Source organism: Triturus cristatus, chromosome 4_1 (genome assembly GCF_964204655.1).
Source record: "Triturus cristatus chromosome 4_1, aTriCri1.1, whole genome shotgun sequence".
In the NCBI taxonomy this organism is placed as follows: Eukaryota; Metazoa; Chordata; class Amphibia; order Caudata; family Salamandridae; genus Triturus; species Triturus cristatus.
Genome location: NC_140585.1, coordinates 150,553,397 through 150,569,837, shown reverse-complemented (window position 1 = coordinate 150,569,837; position 16,441 = coordinate 150,553,397). Strand labels below are relative to the sequence as shown.

The following is a 16,441-nucleotide window of genomic DNA, read 5'->3' as shown; positions in this document are numbered from 1 at the left end:
GACTTCCTTTTACTGACCTTTTTTAGCAAATGATTTTGGTGAAGCAGAAGCATGCATGCATCGCTTATAACTTCTTTAAATAGTTATGAAATAAACAGGGATAAAACTGACTCTGGTGGGATTAGAACCCACAGCCTTTGAATACCTTCTTGACATTCACGTAGAAGTCCAATGCGCTATCCATTGCGCCACAGAGCCAATCTGCTTGAATGAGGTGCAAGATATTCAGAAATGAAATAATGAGCTTTGAGCTGTTGATCAACTTTATAAAGTTCATTGGATACTATAACCATGGCTATATTTTGAATATTGAATTGGGTAAAAGTTATTCACCGTGTCAAACTACATGATACAGTTGGTAAGTCTGCATACAACTTAAGTTTAGTGTATCGTCATCTGATATATGAGACAGATGGGTTTTTCACTTCTCCATGAAAGACGTTTTTTTTTTAATTTTGGTAATGGAATATCTTATTCATCATGCAGTGGAACACAAAAAGAATGTACAATCAGAATACTTTTTCTTTAAAGTAGCCGACCGCCTGAACAGGGACTTGAACCCTGGACCCTCAGATTAAAAGTCTGATGCTCTACCGACTGAGCTATCCAGGCTCTGCAACACTGCAACTAAAAATCAGCTAAAAATGATGTGGACGCACACCAACCTACACTTTAATTCTTAATATGGTTACATATATTAGCAATCAAATATGTAGAGTTTAATAATTAATTGATATTTCAAGCATTTGAAATTTCAGCAGCACACGTAATCTATTTTAAATCCTGAAATTCGTTCTATCTCATTTTCGGCTGACTTAGAAATCATGTCTCTAAATTGACATTGTGAAATTAGTAAAAGGCCAAATACTATTACTAGGTACTAAATTACATGTCCGGCAGTATAACTGGAAATTTACTCTTCGGCATAGATTATGCAACATTTTCAAAGCAAACAGTGTCTGTTTAAATAGACTTTCTTTCACTGCCGTTTTGGTAAATGTCTCTGGTTATGCAGAAGCAGGCATTGTTTGTTACTGTTTCAATTAGTTATAAGATAAAGGAGGGATAAAACTGACCCAGCTAGTATTCCAACCCAAAGACTTTGAATGCTTTCTCTACATTCGCCTAGAACCCCAAGCCGCTATCCATTGCACCAGAGATCCAACCTGATTCAACAAGGTGAACAGAAATTCTCAAATAAAAAGATGAGCTATCAGCGGTTGACCAACTTTATAAAGTGATTTGGAAACTATAAGCAGGGTTCCATTTTGAACATTGAATTGGGGAAAAGATAATCAACATCTCAAACGACATGATACCGTTGCGGTAAGTCTTCTTAACTCTTGTCAAATGGTACACGACCGATGGGTATTTAATGGCTCCATTAAGAGTAACTTGCAATTACTCTAATGGGACTACTCGTTCATTGGATCCTGAAAAGAGCATGTCATTAGAGTACATTTTCTTTAAACAAACCGCCTGAACAGGGACTTGAACCCTGGACCCTCAGATTAAAAGTCTGATGCTCTACCGACTGAGCTATCCAGGCTCTGATACAGCAAACCTCAAAATCACCTAATCAAAATTTGGCAGTGTCCCAACTAACGCTATGTTTCTTAAGATGGTTACCTGAAGAAGGTACCAAATACACTAGAATATAATAATGAATTGATATTTCAAGCATTTGAAATTTCTTCAGTAAATGTAACCTTATTTTTAATCCTGAAGTTGCTACTATCTCATTTTTTTGCTGACGTCAAATTCATATGTGTTTATTGACATGGTAAAATTAAGGAAGGGCCCAAAATCTTACTTCCGAGTAAATTATATTTTCATCAGTACAGCTGACAATTTCCTCTTCTGCATAGATTACCCAAATTGAACGGTGTCTCTTTAAAATAGACTTCCTTTTACTGACCTTTTTTAGCAAATGATTTTGGTGAAGCAGAAGCATGCATGCATCGCTTATAACTTCTTTAAATAGTTATGAAATAAACAGGGATAAAACTGACTCTGGTGGGATTAGAACCCACAGCCTTTGAATACCTTCTTGACATTCACGTAGAAGTCCAATGCGCTATCCATTGCGCCACAGAGCCAATCTGCTTGAATGAGGTGCACAGATATTCAGAAATGAAATAATGAGCTTTGAGCTGTTGATCAACTTTATAAAGTTCATTGGATACTATAACCATGGCTATATTTTGAATATTGAATTGGGTAAAAGTTATTCACCGTGTCAAACTACATGATACAGTTGGTAAGTCTGCATACAACTTAAGTTTAGTGTATCGTCATCTGATATATGAGACAGATGGGTTTTTCACTTCTCCATGAAAGACGTTTTTTTTTTAATTTTGGTAATGGAATATCTTATTCATCATGCAGTGGAACACAAAAAGAATGTACAATCAGAATACTTTTTCTTTAAAGTAGCCGACCGCCTGAACAGGGACTTGAACCCTGGACCCTCAGATTAAAAGTCTGATGCTCTACCGACTGAGCTATCCAGGCTCTGCAACACTGCAACTAAAAATCAGCTAAAAATGATGTGGACGCACACCAACCTACACTTTAATTCTTAATATGGTTACATATATTAGCAATCAAATATGTAGAGTTTAATAATTAATTGATATTTCAAGCATTTGAAATTTCAGCAGCACACGTAATCTATTTTAAATCCTGAAATTCGTTCTATCTCATTTTCGGCTGACTTAGAAATCATGTCTCTAAATTGACATTGTGAAATTAGTAAAAGGCCAAATACTATTACTAGGTACTAAATTACATGTCCGGCAGTATAACTGGAAATTTACTCTTCGGCATAGATTATGCAACATTTTCAAAGCAAACAGTGTCTGTTTAAATAGACTTTCTTTCACTGCCGTTTTGGTAAATGTCTCTGGTTATGCAGAAGCAGGCATTGTTTGTTACTGTTTCAATTAGTTATAAGATAAAGGAGGGATAAAACTGACCCAGCTAGTATTCCAACCCAAAGACTTTGAATGCTTTCTCTACATTCGCCTAGAACCCCAAGCCGCTATCCATTGCACCAGAGATCCAACCTGATTCAACAAGGTGAACAGAAATTCTCAAATAAAAAGATGAGCTATCAGCGGTTGACCAACTTTATAAAGTGATTTGGAAACTATAAGCAGGGTTCCATTTTGAACATTGAATTGGGGAAAAGATAATCAACATCTCAAACGACATGATACCGTTGCGGTAAGTCTTCTTAACTCTTGTCAAATGGTACACGACCGATGGGTATTTAATGGCTCCATTAAGAGTAACTTGCAATTACTCTAATGGGACTACTCGTTCATTGGATCCTGAAAAGAGCATGTCATTAGAGTACATTTTCTTTAAACAAACCGCCTGAACAGGGACTTGAACCCTGGACCCTCAGATTAAAAGTCTGATGCTCTACCGACTGAGCTATCCAGGCTCTGATACAGCTAACCTCAAAATCACCTAATCAAAATTTGGCAGTGTCCCAACTAACGCTATGTTTCTTAAGATGGTTACCTGAAGAAGGTACCAAATACACTAGAATATAATAATGAATTGATATTTCAAGCATTTGAAATTTCTTCAGTAAATGTAACCTTATTTTTAGTCCTGAAGTTGCTACTATCTCATTTTTTTGCTGACGTCAAATTCATATGTGTTTATTGACATGGTAAAATTAAGGAAGGGCCCAAAATCTTACTTCCGAGTAAATTATATTTTCATCAGTACAGCTGACAATTTCCTCTTCTGCATAGATTACCCAAATTGAACGGTGTCTCTTTAAAATAGACTTCCTTTTACTGACCTTTTTTAGCAAATGATTTTGGTGAAGCAGAAGCATGCATGCATCGCTTATAACTTCTTTAAATAGTTATGAAATAAACAGGGATAAAACTGACTCTGGTGGGATTAGAACCCACAGCCTTTGAATACCTTCTTGACATTCACGTAGAAGTCCAATGCGCTATCCATTGCGCCACAGAGCCAATCTGCTTGAATGAGGTGCAAGATATTCAGAAATGAAATAATGAGCTTTGAGCTGTTGATCAACTTTATAAAGTTCATTGGATACTATAACCATGGCTATATTTTGAATATTGAATTGGGTAAAAGTTATTCACCGTGTCAAACTACATGATACAGTTGGTAAGTCTGCATACAACTTAAGTTTAGTGTATCGTCATCTGATATATGAGACAGATGGGTTTTTCACTTCTCCATGAAAGACGTTTTTTTTTTAATTTTGGTAATGGAATATCTTATTCATCATGCAGTGGAACACAAAAAGAATGTACAATCAGAATACTTTTTCTTTAAAGTAGCCGACCGCCTGAACAGGGACTTGAACCCTGGACCCTCAGATTAAAAGTCTGATGCTCTACCGACTGAGCTATCCAGGCTCTGCAACACTGCAACTAAAAATCAGCTAAAAATGATGTGGACGCACACCAACCTACACTTTAATTCTTAATATGGTTACATATATTAGCAATCAAATATGTAGAGTTTAATAATTAATTGATATTTCAAGCATTTGAAATTTCAGCAGCACACGTAATCTATTTTAAATCCTGAAATTCGTTCTATCTCATTTTCGGCTGACTTAGAAATCATGTCTCTAAATTGACATTGTGAAATTAGTAAAAGGCCAAATACTATTACTAGGTACTAAATTACATGTCCGGCAGTATAACTGGAAATTTACTCTTCGGCATAGATTATGCAACATTTTCAAAGCAAACAGTGTCTGTTTAAATAGACTTTCTTTCACTGCCGTTTTGGTAAATGTCTCTGGTTATGCAGAAGCAGGCATTGTTTGTTACTGTTTCAATTAGTTATAAGATAAAGGAGGGATAAAACTGACCCAGCTAGTATTCCAACCCAAAGACTTTGAATGCTTTCTCTACATTCGCCTAGAACCCCAAGCCGCTATCCATTGCACCAGAGATCCAACCTGATTCAACAAGGTGAACAGAAATTCTCAAATAAAAAGATGAGCTATCAGCGGTTGACCAACTTTATAAAGTGATTTGGAAACTATAAGCAGGGTTCCATTTTGAACATTGAATTGGGGAAAAGATAATCAACATCTCAAACGACATGATACCGTTGCGGTAAGTCTTCTTAACTCTTGTCAAATGGTACACGACCGATGGGTATTTAATGGCTCCATTAAGAGTAACTTGCAATTACTCTAATGGGACTACTCGTTCATTGGATCCTGAAAAGAGCATGTCATTAGAGTACATTTTCTTTAAACAAACCGCCTGAACAGGGACTTGAACCCTGGACCCTCAGATTAAAAGTCTGATGCTCTACCGACTGAGCTATCCAGGCTCTGATACAGCAAACCTCAAAATCACCTAATCAAAATTTGGCAGTGTCCCAACTAACGCTATGTTTCTTAAGATGGTTACCTGAAGAAGGTACCAAATACACTAGAATATAATAATGAATTGATATTTCAAGCATTTTAAATTTCTTCTGTAAATGTAACCTTATTTTTAATCCTGAAGTTGCTACTATCTCATTTTTTTGCTGACGTCAAATTCATATGTGTTTATTGACATGGTAAAATTAAGGAAGGGCCCAAAATCTTACTTCCGAGTAAATTATATTTTCATCAGTACAGCTGACAATTTCCTCTTCTGCATAGATTACCCAAATTGAACGGTGTCTCTTTAAAATAGACTTCCTTTTACTGACCTTTTTTAGCAAATGATTTTGGTGAAGCAGAAGCATGCATGCATCGCTTATAACTTCTTTAAATAGTTATGAAATAAACAGGGATAAAACTGACTCTGGTGGGATTAGAACCCACAGCCTTTGAATACCTTCTTGACATTCACGTAGAAGTCCAATGCGCTATCCATTGCGCCACAGAGCCAATCTGCTTGAATGAGGTGCACAGATATTCAGAAATGAAATAATGAGCTTTGAGCTGTTGATCAACTTTATAAAGTTCATTGGATACTATAACCATGGCTATATTTTGAATATTGAATTGGGTAAAAGTTATTCACCGTGTCAAACTACATGATACAGTTGGTAAGTCTGCATACAACTTAAGTTTAGTGTATCGTCATCTGATATATGAGACAGATGGGTTTTTCACTTCTCCATGAAAGACGTTTTTTTTTTAATTTTGGTAATGGAATATCTTATTCATCATGCAGTGGAACACAAAAAGAATGTACAATCAGAATACTTTTTCTTTAAAGTAGCCGACCGCCTGAACAGGGACTTGAACCCTGGACCCTCAGATTAAAAGTCTGATGCTCTACCGACTGAGCTATCCAGGCTCTGCAACACTGCAACTAAAAATCAGCTAAAAATGATGTGGACGCACACCAACCTACACTTTAATTCTTAATATGGTTACATATATTAGCAATCAAATATGTAGAGTTTAATAATTAATTGATATTTCAAGCATTTGAAATTTCAGCAGCACACGTAATCTATTTTAAATCCTGAAATTCGTTCTATCTCATTTTCGGCTGACTTAGAAATCATGTCTCTAAATTGACATTGTGAAATTAGTAAAAGGCCAAATACTATTACTAGGTACTAAATTACATGTCCGGCAGTATAACTGGAAATTTACTCTTCGGCATAGATTATGCAACATTTTCAAAGCAAACAGTGTCTGTTTAAATAGACTTTCTTTCACTGCCGTTTTGGTAAATGTCTCTGGTTATGCAGAAGCAGGCATTGTTTGTTACTGTTTCAATTAGTTATAAGATAAAGGAGGGATAAAACTGACCCAGCTAGTATTCCAACCCAAAGACTTTGAATGCTTTCTCTACATTCGCCTAGAACCCCAAGCCGCTATCCATTGCACCAGAGATCCAACCTGATTCAACAAGGTGAACAGAAATTCTCAAATAAAAAGATGAGCTATCAGCGGTTGACCAACTTTATAAAGTGATTTGGAAACTATAAGCAGGGTTCCATTTTGAACATTGAATTGGGGAAAAGATAATCAACATCTCAAACGACATGATACCGTTGCGGTAAGTCTTCTTAACTCTTGTCAAATGGTACACGACCGATGGGTATTTAATGGCTCCATTAAGAGTAACTTGCAATTACTCTAATGGGACTACTCGTTCATTGGATCCTGAAAAGAGCATGTCATTAGAGTACATTTTCTTTAAACAAACCGCCTGAACAGGGACTTGAACCCTGGACCCTCAGATTAAAAGTCTGATGCTCTACCGACTGAGCTATCCAGGCTCTGATACAGCAAACCTCAAAATCACCTAATCAAAATTTGGCAGTGTCCCAACTAACGCTATGTTTCTTAAGATGGTTACCTGAAGAAGGTACCAAATACACTAGAATATAATAATGAATTGATATTTCAAGCATTTTAAATTTCTTCTGTAAATGTAACCTTATTTTTAATCCTGAAGTTGCTACTATCTCATTTTTTTGCTGACGTCAAATTCATATGTGTTTATTGACATGGTAAAATTAAGGAAGGGCCCAAAATCTTACTTCCGAGTAAATTATATTTTCATCAGTACAGCTGACAATTTCCTCTTCTGCATAGATTACCCAAATTGAACGGTGTCTCTTTAAAATAGACTTCCTTTTACTGACCTTTTTTAGCAAATGATTTTGGTGAAGCAGAAGCATGCATGCATCGCTTATAACTTCTTTAAATAGTTATGAAATAAACAGGGATAAAACTGACTCTGGTGGGATTAGAACCCACAGCCTTTGAATACCTTCTTGACATTCACGTAGAAGTCCAATGCGCTATCCATTGCGCCACAGAGCCAATCTGCTTGAATGAGGTGCACAGATATTCAGAAATGAAATAATGAGCTTTGAGCTGTTGATCAACTTTATAAAGTTCATTGGATACTATAACCATGGCTATATTTTGAATATTGAATTGGGTAAAAGTTATTCACCGTGTCAAACTACATGATACAGTTGGTAAGTCTGCATACAACTTAAGTTTAGTGTATCGTCATCTGATATATGAGACAGATGGGTTTTTCACTTCTCCATGAAAGACGTTTTTTTTTTAATTTTGGTAATGGAATATCTTATTCATCATGCAGTGGAACACAAAAAGAATGTACAATCAGAATACTTTTTCTTTAAAGTAGCCGACCGCCTGAACAGGGACTTGAACCCTGGACCCTCAGATTAAAAGTCTGATGCTCTACCGACTGAGCTATCCAGGCTCTGCAACACTGCAACTAAAAATCAGCTAAAAATGATGTGGACGCACACCAACCTACACTTTAATTCTTAATATGGTTACATATATTAGCAATCAAATATGTAGAGTTTAATAATTAATTGATATTTCAAGCATTTGAAATTTCAGCAGCACACGTAATCTATTTTAAATCCTGAAATTCGTTCTATCTCATTTTCGGCTGACTTAGAAATCATGTCTCTAAATTGACATTGTGAAATTAGTAAAAGGCCAAATACTATTACTAGGTACTAAATTACATGTCCGGCAGTATAACTGGAAATTTACTCTTCGGCATAGATTATGCAACATTTTCAAAGCAAACAGTGTCTGTTTAAATAGACTTTCTTTCACTGCCGTTTTGGTAAATGTCTCTGGTTATGCAGAAGCAGGCATTGTTTGTTACTGTTTCAATTAGTTATAAGATAAAGGAGGGATAAAACTGACCCAGCTAGTATTCCAACCCAAAGACTTTGAATGCTTTCTCTACATTCGCCTAGAACCCCAAGCCGCTATCCATTGCACCAGAGATCCAACCTGATTCAACAAGGTGAACAGAAATTCTCAAATAAAAAGATGAGCTATCAGCGGTTGACCAACTTTATAAAGTGATTTGGAAACTATAAGCAGGGTTCCATTTTGAACATTGAATTGGGGAAAAGATAATCAACATCTCAAACGACATGATACCGTTGCGGTAAGTCTTCTTAACTCTTGTCAAATGGTACACGACCGATGGGTATTTAATGGCTCCATTAAGAGTAACTTGCAATTACTCTAATGGGACTACTCGTTCATTGGATCCTGAAAAGAGCATGTCATTAGAGTACATTTTCTTTAAACAAACCGCCTGAACAGGGACTTGAACCCTGGACCCTCAGATTAAAAGTCTGATGCTCTACCGACTGAGCTATCCAGGATCTGATACAGCAAACCTCAAAATCACCTAATCAAAATTTGGCAGTGTCCCAACTAACGCTATGTTTCTTAAGATGGTTACCTGAAGAAGGTACCAAATACACTAGAATATAATAATGAATTGATATTTCAAGCATTTGAAATTTCTTCAGTAAATGTAACCTTATTTTTAGTCCTGAAGTTGCTACTATCTCATTTTTTTGCTGACGTCAAATTCATATGTGTTTATTGACATGGTAAAATTAAGGAAGGGCCCAAAATCTTACTTCCGAGTAAATTATATTTTCATCAGTACAGCTGACAATTTCCTCTTCTGCATAGATTACCCAAATTGAACGGTGTCTCTTTAAAATAGACTTCCTTTTACTGACCTTTTTTAGCAAATGATTTTGGTGAAGCAGAAGCATGCATGCATCGCTTATAACTTCTTTAAATAGTTATGAAATAAACAGGGATAAAACTGACTCTGGTGGGATTAGAACCCACAGCCTTTGAATACCTTCTTGACATTCACGTAGAAGTCCAATGCGCTATCCATTGCGCCACAGAGCCAATCTGCTTGAATGAGGTGCACAGATATTCAGAAATGAAATAATGAGCTTTGAGCTGTTGATCAACTTTATAAAGTTCATTGGATACTATAACCATGGCTATATTTTGAATATTGAATTGGGTAAAAGTTATTCACCGTGTCAAACTACATGATACAGTTGGTAAGTCTGCATACAACTTAAGTTTAGTGTATCGTCATCTGATATATGAGACAGATGGGTTTTTCACTTCTCCATGAAAGACGTTTTTTTTTTAATTTTGGTAATGGAATATCTTATTCATCATGCAGTGGAACACAAAAAGAATGTACAATCAGAATACTTTTTCTTTAAAGTAGCCGACCGCCTGAACAGGGACTTGAACCCTGGACCCTCAGATTAAAAGTCTGATGCTCTACCGACTGAGCTATCCAGGCTCTGCAACACTGCAACTAAAAATCAGCTAAAAATGATGTGGACGCACACCAACCTACACTTTAATTCTTAATATGGTTACATATATTAGCAATCAAATATGTAGAGTTTAATAATTAATTGATATTTCAAGCATTTGAAATTTCAGCAGCACACGTAATCTATTTTAAATCCTGAAATTCGTTCTATCTCATTTTCGGCTGACTTAGAAATCATGTCTCTAAATTGACATTGTGAAATTAGTAAAAGGCCAAATACTATTACTAGGTACTAAATTACATGTCCGGCAGTATAACTGGAAATTTACTCTTCGGCATAGATTATGCAACATTTTCAAAGCAAACAGTGTCTGTTTAAATAGACTTTCTTTCACTGCCGTTTTGGTAAATGTCTCTGGTTATGCAGAAGCAGGCATTGTTTGTTACTGTTTCAATTAGTTATAAGATAAAGGAGGGATAAAACTGACCCAGCTAGTATTCCAACCCAAAGACTTTGAATGCTTTCTCTACATTCGCCTAGAACCCCAAGCCGCTATCCATTGCACCAGAGATCCAACCTGATTCAACAAGGTGAACAGAAATTCTCAAATAAAAAGATGAGCTATCAGCGGTTGACCAACTTTATAAAGTGATTTGGAAACTATAAGCAGGGTTCCATTTTGAACATTGAATTGGGGAAAAGATAATCAACATCTCAAACGACATGATACCGTTGCGGTAAGTCTTCTTAACTCTTGTCAAATGGTACACGACCGATGGGTATTTAATGGCTCCATTAAGAGTAACTTGCAATTACTCTAATGGGACTACTCGTTCATTGGATCCTGAAAAGAGCATGTCATTAGAGTACATTTTCTTTAAACAAACCGCCTGAACAGGGACTTGAACCCTGGACCCTCAGATTAAAAGTCTGATGCTCTACCGACTGAGCTATCCAGGCTCTGATACAGCAAACCTCAAAATCACCTAATCAAAATTTGGCAGTGTCCCAACTAACGCTATGTTTCTTAAGATGGTTACCTGAAGAAGGTACCAAATACACTAGAATATAATAATGAATTGATATTTCAAGCATTTGAAATTTCTTCAGTAAATGTAACCTTATTTTTAATCCTGAAGTTGCTACTATCTCATTTTTTTGCTGACGTCAAATTCATATGTGTTTATTGACATGGTAAAATTAAGGAAGGGCCCAAAATCTTACTTCCGAGTAAATTATATTTTCATCAGTACAGCTGACAATTTCCTCTTCTGCATAGATTACCCAAATTGAACGGTGTCTCTTTAAAATAGACTTCCTTTTACTGACCTTTTTTAGCAAATGATTTTGGTGAAGCAGAAGCATGCATGCATCGCTTATAACTTCTTTAAATAGTTATGAAATAAACAGGGATAAAACTGACTCTGGTGGGATTAGAACCCACAGCCTTTGAATACCTTCTTGACATTCACGTAGAAGTCCAATGCGCTATCCATTGCGCCACAGAGCCAATCTGCTTGAATGAGGTGCACAGATATTCAGAAATGAAATAATGAGCTTTGAGCTGTTGATCAACTTTATAAAGTTCATTGGATACTATAACCATGGCTATATTTTGAATATTGAATTGGGTAAAAGTTATTCACCGTGTCAAACTACATGATACAGTTGGTAAGTCTGCATACAACTTAAGTTTAGTGTATCGTCATCTGATATATGAGACAGATGGGTTTTTCACTTCTCCATGAAAGACGTTTTTTTTTTAATTTTGGTAATGGAATATCTTATTCATCATGCAGTGGAACACAAAAAGAATGTACAATCAGAATACTTTTTCTTTAAAGTAGCCGACCGCCTGAACAGGGACTTGAACCCTGGACCCTCAGATTAAAAGTCTGATGCTCTACCGACTGAGCTATCCAGGCTCTGCAACACTGCAACTAAAAATCAGCTAAAAATGATGTGGACGCACACCAACCTACACTTTAATTCTTAATATGGTTACATATATTAGCAATCAAATATGTAGAGTTTAATAATTAATTGATATTTCAAGCATTTGAAATTTCAGCAGCACACGTAATCTATTTTAAATCCTGAAATTCGTTCTATCTCATTTTCGGCTGACTTAGAAATCATGTCTCTAAATTGACATTGTGAAATTAGTAAAAGGCCAAATACTATTACTAGGTACTAAATTACATGTCCGGCAGTATAACTGGAAATTTACTCTTCGGCATAGATTATGCAACATTTTCAAAGCAAACAGTGTCTGTTTAAATAGACTTTCTTTCACTGCCGTTTTGGTAAATGTCTCTGGTTATGCAGAAGCAGGCATTGTTTGTTACTGTTTCAATTAGTTATAAGATAAAGGAGGGATAAAACTGACCCAGCTAGTATTCCAACCCAAAGACTTTGAATGCTTTCTCTACATTCGCCTAGAACCCCAAGCCGCTATCCATTGCACCAGAGATCCAACCTGATTCAACAAGGTGAACAGAAATTCTCAAATAAAAAGATGAGCTATCAGCGGTTGACCAACTTTATAAAGTGATTTGGAAACTATAAGCAGGGTTCCATTTTGAACATTGAATTGGGGAAAAGATAATCAACATCTCAAACGACATGATACCGTTGCGGTAAGTCTTCTTAACTCTTGTCAAATGGTACACGACCGATGGGTATTTAATGGCTCCATTAAGAGTAACTTGCAATTACTCTAATGGGACTACTCGTTCATTGGATCCTGAAAAGAGCATGTCATTAGAGTACATTTTCTTTAAACAAACCGCCTGAACAGGGACTTGAACCCTGGACCCTCAGATTAAAAGTCTGATGCTCTACCGACTGAGCTATCCAGGCTCTGATACAGCAAACCTCAAAATCACCTAATCAAAATTTGGCAGTGTCCCAACTAACGCTATGTTTCTTAAGATGGTTACCTGAAGAAGGTACCAAATACACTAGAATATAATAATGAATTGATATTTCAAGCATTTGAAATTTCTTCAGTAAATGTAACCTTATTTTTAGTCCTGAAGTTGCTACTATCTCATTTTTTTGCTGACGTCAAATTCATATGTGTTTATTGACATGGTAAAATTAAGGAAGGGCCCAAAATCTTACTTCCGAGTAAATTATATTTTCATCAGTACAGCTGACAATTTCCTCTTCTGCATAGATTACCCAAATTGAACGGTGTCTCTTTAAAATAGACTTCCTTTTACTGACCTTTTTTAGCAAATGATTTTGGTGAAGCAGAAGCATGCATGCATCGCTTATAACTTCTTTAAATAGTTATGAAATAAACAGGGATAAAACTGACTCTGGTGGGATTAGAACCCACAGCCTTTGAATACCTTCTTGACATTCACGTAGAAGTCCAATGCGCTATCCATTGCGCCACAGAGCCAATCTGCTTGAATGAGGTGCAAGATATTCAGAAATGAAATAATGAGCTTTGAGCTGTTGATCAACTTTATAAAGTTCATTGGATACTATAACCATGGCTATATTTTGAATATTGAATTGGGTAAAAGTTATTCACCGTGTCAAACTACATGATACAGTTGGTAAGTCTGCATACAACTTAAGTTTAGTGTATCGTCATCTGATATATGAGACAGATGGGTTTTTCACTTCTCCATGAAAGACGTTTTTTTTTTAATTTTGGTAATGGAATATCTTATTCATCATGCAGTGGAACACAAAAAGAATGTACAATCAGAATACTTTTTCTTTAAAGTAGCCGACCGCCTGAACAGGGACTTGAACCCTGGACCCTCAGATTAAAAGTCTGATGCTCTACCGACTGAGCTATCCAGGCTCTGCAACACTGCAACTAAAAATCAGCTAAAAATGATGTGGACGCACACCAACCTACACTTTAATTCTTAATATGGTTACATATATTAGCAATCAAATATGTAGAGTTTAATAATTAATTGATATTTCAAGCATTTGAAATTTCAGCAGCACACGTAATCTATTTTAAATCCTGAAATTCGTTCTATCTCATTTTCGGCTGACTTAGAAATCATGTCTCTAAATTGACATTGTGAAATTAGTAAAAGGCCAAATACTATTACTAGGTACTAAATTACATGTCCGGCAGTATAACTGGAAATTTACTCTTCGGCATAGATTATGCAACATTTTCAAAGCAAACAGTGTCTGTTTAAATAGACTTTCTTTCACTGCCGTTTTGGTAAATGTCTCTGGTTATGCAGAAGCAGGCATTGTTTGTTACTGTTTCAATTAGTTATAAGATAAAGGAGGGATAAAACTGACCCAGCTAGTATTCCAACCCAAAGACTTTGAATGCTTTCTCTACATTCGCCTAGAACCCCAAGCCGCTATCCATTGCACCAGAGATCCAACCTGATTTAACAAGGTGAACAGAAATTCTCAAATAAAAAGATGAGCTATCAGCGGTTGACCAACTTTATAAAGTGATTTGGAAACTATAAGCAGGGTTCCATTTTGAACATTGAATTGGGGAAAAGATAATCAACATCTCAAACGACATGATACCGTTGCGGTAAGTCTTCTTAACTCTTGTCAAATGGTACACGACCGATGGGTATTTAATGGCTCCATTAAGAGTAACTTGCAATTACTCTAATGGGACTACTCGTTCATTGGATCCTGAAAAGAGCATGTCATTAGAGTACATTTTCTTTAAACAAACCGCCTGAACAGGGACTTGAACCCTGGACCCTCAGATTAAAAGTCTGATGCTCTACCGACTGAGCTATCCAGGCTCTGATACAGCTAACCTCAAAATCACCTAATCAAAATTTGGCAGTGTCCCAACTAACGCTATGTTTCTTAAGATGGTTACCTGAAGAAGGTACCAAATACACTAGAATATATTAATGAATTGATATTTCAAGCATTTGAAATTTCTTCAGTAAATGTAACCTTATTTTTAGTCCTGAAGTTGCTACTATCTCATTTTTTTGCTGACGTCAAATTCATATGTGTTTATTGACATGGTAAAATTAAGGAAGGGCCCAAAATCTTACTTCCGAGTAAATTATATTTTCATCAGTACAGCTGACAATTTCCTCTTCTGCATAGATTACCCAAATTGAACGGTGTCTCTTTAAAATAGACTTCCTTTTACTGACCTTTTTTAGCAAATGATTTTGGTGAAGCAGAAGCATGCATGCATCGCTTATAACTTCTTTAAATAGTTATGAAATAAACAGGGATAAAACTGACTCTGGTGGGATTAGAACCCACAGCCTTTGAATACCTTCTTGACATTCACGTAGAAGTCCAATGCGCTATCCATTGCGCCACAGAGCCAATCTGCTTGAATGAGGTGCAAGATATTCAGAAATGAAATAATGAGCTTTGAGCTGTTGATCAACTTTATAAAGTTCATTGGATACTATAACCATGGCTATATTTTGAATATTGAATTGGGTAAAAGTTATTCACCGTGTCAAACTACATGATACAGTTGGTAAGTCTGCATACAACTTAAGTTTAGTGTATCGTCATCTGATATATGAGACAGATGGGTTTTTCACTTCTCCATGAAAGACGTTTTTTTTTTAATTTTGGTAATGGAATATCTTATTCATCATGCAGTGGAACACAAAAAGAATGTACAATCAGAATACTTTTTCTTTAAAGTAGCCGACCGCCTGAACAGGGACTTGAACCCTGGACCCTCAGATTAAAAGTCTGATGCTCTACCGACTGAGCTATCCAGGCTCTGCAACACTGCAACTAAAAATCAGCTAAAAATGATGTGGACGCACACCAACCTACACTTTAATTCTTAATATGGTTACATATATTAGCAATCAAATATGTAGAGTTTAATAATTAATTGATATTTCAAGCATTTGAAATTTCAGCAGCACACGTAATCTATTTTAAATCCTGAAATTCGTTCTATCTCATTTTCGGCTGACTTAGAAATCATGTCTCTAAATTGACATTGTGAAATTAGTAAAAGGCCAAATACTATTACTAGGTACTAAATTACATGTCCGGCAGTATAACTGGAAATTTACTCTTCGGCATAGATTATGCAACATTTTCAAAGCAAACAGTGTCTGTTTAAATAGACTTTCTTTCACTGCCGTTTTGGTAAATGTCTCTGGTTATGCAGAAGCAGGCATTGTTTGTTACTGTTTCAATTAGTTATAAGATAAAGGAGGGATAAAACTGACCCAGCTAGTATTCCAACCCAAAGACTTTGAATGCTTTCTCTACATTCGCCTAGAACCCCAAGCCGCTATCCATTGCACCAGAGATCCAACCTGATTCAACAAGGTGAACAGAAATTCTCAAATAAAAAGATGAGCTATCAGCGGTTGACCAA

General features: G+C 36.1%; 25 non-coding genes across 25 annotated transcripts; all 25 read right to left on the bottom strand.

Annotated features, from left to right (window-relative positions):
* Positions 1 to 107: 107 nt before the first annotated feature.
* On the bottom strand, positions 108 to 198 carry TRNAR-UCU (transfer RNA arginine (anticodon UCU)). Its single transcript is given in 2 exon segments — positions 108 to 143; positions 162 to 198. It is a non-coding gene; the product is annotated as a tRNA-Arg (tRNA).
* A 341-nt stretch (positions 199 to 539) lies between these two features.
* On the bottom strand, positions 540 to 612 carry TRNAK-UUU (transfer RNA lysine (anticodon UUU)). Its single transcript has one exon. It is a non-coding gene; the product is annotated as a tRNA-Lys (tRNA).
* An 864-nt stretch (positions 613 to 1,476) lies between these two features.
* Positions 1,477 to 1,549, bottom strand: TRNAK-UUU (transfer RNA lysine (anticodon UUU)). The gene has a single exon. It is a non-coding gene; the product is annotated as a tRNA-Lys (tRNA).
* Positions 1,550 to 2,008: 459 nt separating this feature from the next.
* Positions 2,009 to 2,099, bottom strand: TRNAR-UCU (transfer RNA arginine (anticodon UCU)). The gene is given in 2 exon segments: positions 2,009 to 2,044; positions 2,063 to 2,099. It is a non-coding gene; the product is annotated as a tRNA-Arg (tRNA).
* Positions 2,100 to 2,441: 342 nt separating this feature from the next.
* On the bottom strand, positions 2,442 to 2,514 carry TRNAK-UUU (transfer RNA lysine (anticodon UUU)). Its single transcript has one exon. It is a non-coding gene; the product is annotated as a tRNA-Lys (tRNA).
* Positions 2,515 to 3,378: 864 nt separating this feature from the next.
* Positions 3,379 to 3,451, bottom strand: TRNAK-UUU (transfer RNA lysine (anticodon UUU)). The gene has a single exon. It is a non-coding gene; the product is annotated as a tRNA-Lys (tRNA).
* Positions 3,452 to 3,910: 459 nt separating this feature from the next.
* TRNAR-UCU (transfer RNA arginine (anticodon UCU)) lies at positions 3,911 to 4,001 on the bottom strand. The gene is given in 2 exon segments: positions 3,911 to 3,946; positions 3,965 to 4,001. It is a non-coding gene; the product is annotated as a tRNA-Arg (tRNA).
* A 341-nt stretch (positions 4,002 to 4,342) lies between these two features.
* Positions 4,343 to 4,415, bottom strand: TRNAK-UUU (transfer RNA lysine (anticodon UUU)). The gene has a single exon. It is a non-coding gene; the product is annotated as a tRNA-Lys (tRNA).
* An 864-nt stretch (positions 4,416 to 5,279) lies between these two features.
* TRNAK-UUU (transfer RNA lysine (anticodon UUU)) lies at positions 5,280 to 5,352 on the bottom strand. Its single transcript has one exon. It is a non-coding gene; the product is annotated as a tRNA-Lys (tRNA).
* Positions 5,353 to 5,811: 459 nt separating this feature from the next.
* Positions 5,812 to 5,902, bottom strand: TRNAR-UCU (transfer RNA arginine (anticodon UCU)). Its single transcript is given in 2 exon segments — positions 5,812 to 5,847; positions 5,866 to 5,902. It is a non-coding gene; the product is annotated as a tRNA-Arg (tRNA).
* Positions 5,903 to 6,244: 342 nt separating this feature from the next.
* TRNAK-UUU (transfer RNA lysine (anticodon UUU)) lies at positions 6,245 to 6,317 on the bottom strand. Its single transcript has one exon. It is a non-coding gene; the product is annotated as a tRNA-Lys (tRNA).
* Positions 6,318 to 7,181: 864 nt separating this feature from the next.
* Positions 7,182 to 7,254, bottom strand: TRNAK-UUU (transfer RNA lysine (anticodon UUU)). The gene has a single exon. It is a non-coding gene; the product is annotated as a tRNA-Lys (tRNA).
* A 459-nt stretch (positions 7,255 to 7,713) lies between these two features.
* On the bottom strand, positions 7,714 to 7,804 carry TRNAR-UCU (transfer RNA arginine (anticodon UCU)). The gene is given in 2 exon segments: positions 7,714 to 7,749; positions 7,768 to 7,804. It is a non-coding gene; the product is annotated as a tRNA-Arg (tRNA).
* Positions 7,805 to 8,146: 342 nt separating this feature from the next.
* TRNAK-UUU (transfer RNA lysine (anticodon UUU)) lies at positions 8,147 to 8,219 on the bottom strand. The gene has a single exon. It is a non-coding gene; the product is annotated as a tRNA-Lys (tRNA).
* A 1,396-nt stretch (positions 8,220 to 9,615) lies between these two features.
* Positions 9,616 to 9,706, bottom strand: TRNAR-UCU (transfer RNA arginine (anticodon UCU)). The gene is given in 2 exon segments: positions 9,616 to 9,651; positions 9,670 to 9,706. It is a non-coding gene; the product is annotated as a tRNA-Arg (tRNA).
* A 342-nt stretch (positions 9,707 to 10,048) lies between these two features.
* TRNAK-UUU (transfer RNA lysine (anticodon UUU)) lies at positions 10,049 to 10,121 on the bottom strand. Its single transcript has one exon. It is a non-coding gene; the product is annotated as a tRNA-Lys (tRNA).
* An 864-nt stretch (positions 10,122 to 10,985) lies between these two features.
* On the bottom strand, positions 10,986 to 11,058 carry TRNAK-UUU (transfer RNA lysine (anticodon UUU)). Its single transcript has one exon. It is a non-coding gene; the product is annotated as a tRNA-Lys (tRNA).
* Positions 11,059 to 11,517: 459 nt separating this feature from the next.
* On the bottom strand, positions 11,518 to 11,608 carry TRNAR-UCU (transfer RNA arginine (anticodon UCU)). Its single transcript is given in 2 exon segments — positions 11,518 to 11,553; positions 11,572 to 11,608. It is a non-coding gene; the product is annotated as a tRNA-Arg (tRNA).
* Positions 11,609 to 11,950: 342 nt separating this feature from the next.
* On the bottom strand, positions 11,951 to 12,023 carry TRNAK-UUU (transfer RNA lysine (anticodon UUU)). The gene has a single exon. It is a non-coding gene; the product is annotated as a tRNA-Lys (tRNA).
* Positions 12,024 to 12,887: 864 nt separating this feature from the next.
* TRNAK-UUU (transfer RNA lysine (anticodon UUU)) lies at positions 12,888 to 12,960 on the bottom strand. The gene has a single exon. It is a non-coding gene; the product is annotated as a tRNA-Lys (tRNA).
* A 459-nt stretch (positions 12,961 to 13,419) lies between these two features.
* Positions 13,420 to 13,510, bottom strand: TRNAR-UCU (transfer RNA arginine (anticodon UCU)). Its single transcript is given in 2 exon segments — positions 13,420 to 13,455; positions 13,474 to 13,510. It is a non-coding gene; the product is annotated as a tRNA-Arg (tRNA).
* Positions 13,511 to 13,851: 341 nt separating this feature from the next.
* Positions 13,852 to 13,924, bottom strand: TRNAK-UUU (transfer RNA lysine (anticodon UUU)). The gene has a single exon. It is a non-coding gene; the product is annotated as a tRNA-Lys (tRNA).
* An 864-nt stretch (positions 13,925 to 14,788) lies between these two features.
* Positions 14,789 to 14,861, bottom strand: TRNAK-UUU (transfer RNA lysine (anticodon UUU)). The gene has a single exon. It is a non-coding gene; the product is annotated as a tRNA-Lys (tRNA).
* A 459-nt stretch (positions 14,862 to 15,320) lies between these two features.
* TRNAR-UCU (transfer RNA arginine (anticodon UCU)) lies at positions 15,321 to 15,411 on the bottom strand. Its single transcript is given in 2 exon segments — positions 15,321 to 15,356; positions 15,375 to 15,411. It is a non-coding gene; the product is annotated as a tRNA-Arg (tRNA).
* Positions 15,412 to 15,752: 341 nt separating this feature from the next.
* Positions 15,753 to 15,825, bottom strand: TRNAK-UUU (transfer RNA lysine (anticodon UUU)). The gene has a single exon. It is a non-coding gene; the product is annotated as a tRNA-Lys (tRNA).
* Positions 15,826 to 16,441: the final 616 nt, after the last annotated feature.